The 5,989-nt window shown below is 41.0% G+C and overlaps 1 pseudogene; it reads right to left on the bottom strand.

Annotated features, from left to right (window-relative positions):
* Positions 1-4,461: 4,461 nt before the first annotated feature.
* LOC101975280 (glycosaminoglycan xylosylkinase pseudogene) lies at positions 4,462-5,686 on the bottom strand (annotated as a pseudogene).
* Between the last annotated feature and the right edge of the window lie 303 nt (positions 5,687-5,989).

Raw genomic sequence — 5,989 nt, 5'->3', positions numbered from 1 at the left:
TGTCAGAAAGCCTCCAAATTTTATTCAGGTTTATTTTTCAATCTGAGATATATGTCTTACCAATATTTCTATAATAGGTACTTGTGTGAGCTCTCTCTTGTCCAGCGAGGAGGTCCACAGAACAGGGTAGAGGAGAGTGTGGCTGCTGAGTTGCTAATGGAGACCTCCAGAGACCAAGCAGGAAGCAGGTCTGATTTTATTGTGCAGTTACCATGTGTATATATATATATATATATATAAATATATATATATATATATATATATATATATATATATACACTCAAGCAGTAGCTAAACAGATTACAGGCAATTACAATGCAATTTCTACTAAATGTCCTTGCAGTGACCAATGGAGGAGTGGGCCATGGAGCAAGCGCAGGTACTGCCACACGTGGCCTCACGCCCAGGGCTGTGCATACAGGGTAAGCAATTTGCCATTCACATGCCTAGCATGGGGGAGTGATTTGCCACTCACATGCCCTTAACGTATTCCATGTATGCAGTACTTCATGCACTTGTCCCCACAGATACTACTCTTTGGTCACTAGATTCAATAAATCAAAATTCATCAATATCATGGACCATTGTGATATTACACAGAAAATAAAGACAATCAAGATCCATGTGAATTCACTGTTACAAAGAGATGGAGGGTTGATATTCCCCTGAAGTAAATGTTTTTTTATGGACTTGCTAGTTGAGAGATAGACATTTCTGGTGTGCTTTATGGACAGGTGTGCAGAAAAAAAGCAAGGGTTAGATCAGAATAGCTATGAAACAGTGACCAGAGGATGGTTAATTTGCTCATGCATCTAGTAACATCAGCTACAATTATTATCATGACTTAGTTAAGTGTATGAAAAATTTCACTGTTATTCTGCAAGATCTGTCTTCTACATGTCTCAAATAGGAGAACTGAATGAGGATATAGTGATAATTACTACCTCTTCATCTTAAGTCCTTGAAGGTGGCACTAGTCTCCGAAATACCTACAGGAATACATTATTAACTTTAACTTATTATTTCCCTAGATAGAGGGAGTTCTAATGCCTTTCGTTTTACCTTTCCCACCATAATAGCCCGAATTCCACAAGCCAGGGAACAAATGTGGGAATTCTGCCACCTACTAAGTATGTATATTCCAGTTGTGATTTCTAGAGAGTTCATAGGATGAGATTGGAAACCCCCATCTGAGATAGATCCAAGCTGGTCCCCCAAATCTCTCACACTGATTGGTGGACCACAGTGACTTTGGGTTTCTTGAATTAATATCAGTTGAGAGTTGGCATAGAACAGTCCCCCCTCCCTGCCAAATATGTTTATTTCCTTTGCCCCAATGCACAATTCTCCTGGAAAATTACTTTAAGTATCTTTAGGGAAGGCTAGGAGAAATGTCATCAGCAAAATTTTCAGTAAAGTTACTAGGATCCTTTCTGAAGAGGACCTGGTCTCACCTTCATTAAAGACATTCTGCATCAGTAAATTGGTTCAAATCTGAAAACTGATGATGAACCATGGTGGTTTGTATGATTTAGTTTAGACTTGTTAGTACTAGTTCACTTGTACTAGAACTTTTATGCTTATGCAGATCAGGTAAGGATTTATGAGAGTTCCTATCAGTCACATATAAGAACATTATAATCAACTAGCCAATACTTCAAGTCTGTGTGAGTCAAACTGTTCTGATTGCTAGTTTGACTTTGTTATTCATTATTGCTGAGGGCCATTGCCAAGTAGGAATGATGCATCGAAATTTCCTTGCCAGCGTACCCCATGTTGCTTAGAGGAAGGACTCATGGAAATGGACTTGCCTTGGACATTCGCTGTGACATTGCATGTATGTTTGAGAAAGGTGACCCTGCTCAAGGACCAGGGTGGATTCCAGTTTAGGGAGGATCCTACTGGATTAGGGTGTATCCTGCAGGTTCTAGGAAGCATCCCACTCCTTAGGTTTAGGGCGTTCCTGGTTTAGGACAATCTGGGTTTAGGGTGGTTCCAGGTTTAAGGTTATTCTTGCTGGGAATAGGGCGTATCCTGCTGCCTGAGTTCCCGTTGAGTTCTCATGGAATGGAGAAAGTATTTATTTGGGATTAAAAGCCTGGTGGAGTACGTGAATTTTGCGGGCAGAACTTGGATTTCCCCAGAACGTGTTTGTAGAGGGCCAGTGTGAGTTCGGGAATAAAGAATTCTTGTTTGAATCTACAAAGCTGTGAGTGGCTCGTGATCTTGTGCCCAGCCAGACTGCGGCACATTATGGTAATTATACCCACCTTACTTTTGGCAGTTGAGTATGGTCACTTGGTCTCTGTTGTCCTAGGGTAGTATTCCTCCAATTACAATTATGTTCAGTAATTTATTGACAGCAGTTTTATTATAGGTCTAGTTTAAAGAGAGGAGTGATCAGAGAACTCTTTAAGGATGCTGGGGTTCCCATCACAACTTTCTTTCTCATTGTATTGGTTAAAGTTATTCATACTAAAATCTCTCAGTGTAGATGAATATGTCTTAAAGGATAACTCCACTGTAACATTTCAATCTCCCTGTTTTTCCCTTTGAATACTTTCCTGTATTTTAAACCAAGACAGGTCTATCATATCCACTTAATTATATCTGGACCACATTTAAGTTCATGATTTAGCCCATGAAAGAAGCAGTTAAAGCCTTTCTTTCTCCCCAAGCTGCTGCAATAGTAAATGCAAAATTTTTGAATAATAAACCCATATCAATATATTAAACCTCATTCCACACTATGCTCCTTCCACACATTATCTTAATTTCTTAGTATCCATTTCTATACATGTTGCTAGGATTTATTTGAGAATTTTGTTTTGTTAGTGTAATGTATCTCTTCATGAGTTACACTTTAGAGACTTGTTGGAATTTGACTATGGCTATAATATTAGAATCAAAGAATGATGTTGAGTCTGGGCCCTGGGTATTAGCATTACCTTGCATGGCAATTGCCTCAGGGAAGACCACGAAAGCTTTCCAATGCATTGTGGGTTTAATTCCTTTAGACAGAAGTGCAAAGGTTTTTTTTTTTTTCCATGTGGATGGAGAGGCTACCAACTTTTTTTTTTTTTTAAAGAGAGAGAGGGAGAGAGAGAGAGAGAGAGAGAGAGAGAGAGAGAATTTTAATATTTATTTATTTTTTAGTTATTGGCGGACACAACATCTTTGTTTGTATGTGGTGCTGAGAATCGAACCCGGACCGCACGCATGCCAGGCAAGCGTGCTACCGCTTGAGCCACATCCCCAGCCCTGAGGCTACCAACTTTTAAGTGAAGATGTCATCATCTATGAGTAGTAAGTTTAACTGCACTGGGGTTAGGGAGGAAACTTCTTATGGGGATGGGAGATCCATTCTACTAGGGGTGGGAGAATTACATCTAATGTGAGTAAATAGACCTCTTATAAAGGAAAAGAAGACTCATCGGAATTTAAGGACTCATTGTGCCCAGCTGTATCACAATCTGCCCAAATTCCTCCACCCCAATAAAATCTTATTCTTAACAGTAAATATCCTGGGAGGCTGGGAATTCAATATCCATTGTTATTCATTCAGAAACAAGATAAGATTCTGCATATGATTTTTAGGAATTTCAGCCCTGCAGCTACAAAAGATGAGAGTCTACTTCAGAGAATAGATGGAAGCTCTCCATTACATATGCAGCTCTTAAGCTGGGAATTTGAACCATAAGCTGCTTCTTTTATTTCATCTTTATGACCAGGGATATTAGGAACAATCATCCAATGTCATCATAATTTTAATTTCTCAAAAATATGTGAAAGTACATAGAGACTCACCTACTTCCTTGCTTCTTATAATTAAGATTACTCAATGCAGGTATTTTGCATATCTTTACAAACAGTTCTTGCTATAGATTATGGGTCCTCTCTTTATGAGTAGAAATATTATTAGTGTCTTTAAAAAATAGAACACAATGTTTTATCTGCTGCCACTCCATAGGAGTCAGTAAGCTTTCAAATTAGATAGTTTTGGCAAAAAAAAAAAAAAATACACAAGACATTGTAAACTATTGCCCCAAAATTCACAGGTGTGGAGAAAGGACTGAAAGATTCACCTCAAAACACACACTCTGGAACCATTCCCAGCATTCACTTATACAAATGTCCCACTTGTTTGTCCTATGGTATAGGAATACAGACTGACCAATGCTGATGACCTCTGCAACAAATGGGCAACTGCTAAAGAGCCAGAAAGATATTTCCATAGGAACATCCCATACTCGGACACTTGAGGACTTTGCTTTAGCTTCCACTAAGGAAAAACACCTAAACAAAAAACAACAAAAATAAAAACAAAGACACCCATGGCCACCATGTCTTCTACCACTAGTACTTCCTACTGGCCACTTCCAAGCCATCTCCTATCATTTGGAATTGATTTTTCTATTTCTCTACCTTTGTAAAAATGTCTCACTTATTTTGTGTTGAGAGTTACAAGTGGGAGAGAGGCACCCTGTCTTCTATCAGCACAGTGTCCATCCCAAACTGGTCATGGCACTGCTGCACAGTAGCCAGGACACTCAGGAGTTGCTGGTCCACAGCATCCAGGTGAGATTCAGAAATCACACAGGAGACGGGATCAGAGGCCATGGTGGATTTTAATTCAGACTTTAGCACTCCAATCTTTAGTTAGTTCAGTCTGTTCCAAGTAGAAATCCTAATGATGCAACTCTGATAGAAAGAGGCAAGGATGCTTCTCTCAACCAATGAGGGGTGCCCAAAGATTTCAGCTTTATAAAGAATGATTAGCGCACTATCGTCTCCATCATCTTCAAAGTTCTCATAGTGATGGCACTCAGCCTTGTCAATCAGGTAAAGGAATACGGAGGTGTCAATGTGTGGGCCTGAGTCATATGAGGATGTTTTCTTCACAGGAGTCACAGTAGCTCTCAGCATACTTCCATCTGGCCAATTTGCCTTCTGGATAAGTCCTGCCCCAGGGGTCTTGGTGTTTCTGCAGAGGCCACACCTCTGGATGCCAAAGTGCGACAGGTCCTTTCCTGGGTCTCCATCCACACAACCTGGATCTATTTCTTGGCAGTAATAGCACTTCCCATAGAAACAAGTATTATTTCCTCCAGCTAGGAAGGTCCTCAACAGCTGCTCCATAGCAATAGGCTTGATCTCTGTCCACAGATTAACAAATCTGCCAACCACTAAGGAAAACCTAGAATCAGTGGAAACCCCAAATCCTGTCCAAATGAAGGGCCATTACCTCTGCATTGTGTCTTCCAAACCAGCATATGGCTTCCCTTCATCACATAGTGTCAGCTCTTCCACTTAGGTTTGAAAACCATTTTCTATCCTCCTTCAAGTACCAGTAAGGCTTTCAGCTTTGTCCCTTTATAACCCACATGGCTTTAATGATTTTTTTGGTGGCCATGGTGTGCATGTCTATTCCCAGCTCCAGTGTCTCTTCAGGGTACACTTCTAGAGGCACCACCTACTGTGGTGCAGTCTCCCATGGAGTTTGCAAGGTGTGGTCCAGCTTGGGTGACAACTCCACATGCAAGCCAGTCATCATTCCGTGAAAAGGCCTCTGGTCCTCCTGGTTGTCAGCTCATGTAGTATCTAAATTGTCAAACAGGAAAACTTTGGTGAAGATAAGGATGATAAGGAATATTGCTAACAGCACTACTCACTGTTTAAGCTTCATGGTGACGTCTTTTCTTCCTCCCATAATCTGCTCTCTAGTTATTAAGGAGAGTAGATGGTGAGGCTACACAAGGAGATTCCATGATTACATGATTACACTCATCCATTTCTTCACTGGAGTTCTCCACAATTCCTGTCTGGTCCTAGGCTCAGTCCCTGGCCACTTGCATAGTGTGACAAGGGCTCAGCCTTTCCTGCCACCTCCAGGTAGGGGCAGCCCCACGCTGCTATCACCACCCCATGCTGCTGTTGAGGTTCAGGCTCATCCCTGGCTCGCCCCGTCCAGGGCCACCTCTCCTTACCC

Source organism: Ictidomys tridecemlineatus, chromosome 9 (assembly GCF_052094955.1).
Source record: "Ictidomys tridecemlineatus isolate mIctTri1 chromosome 9, mIctTri1.hap1, whole genome shotgun sequence".
In the NCBI taxonomy this organism is placed as follows: domain Eukaryota; kingdom Metazoa; phylum Chordata; class Mammalia; order Rodentia; family Sciuridae; genus Ictidomys; species Ictidomys tridecemlineatus.
The sequence above is the reverse complement of the archived record's forward strand: the minus strand, read 5'-3'. Positions and strand labels throughout refer to the sequence as shown.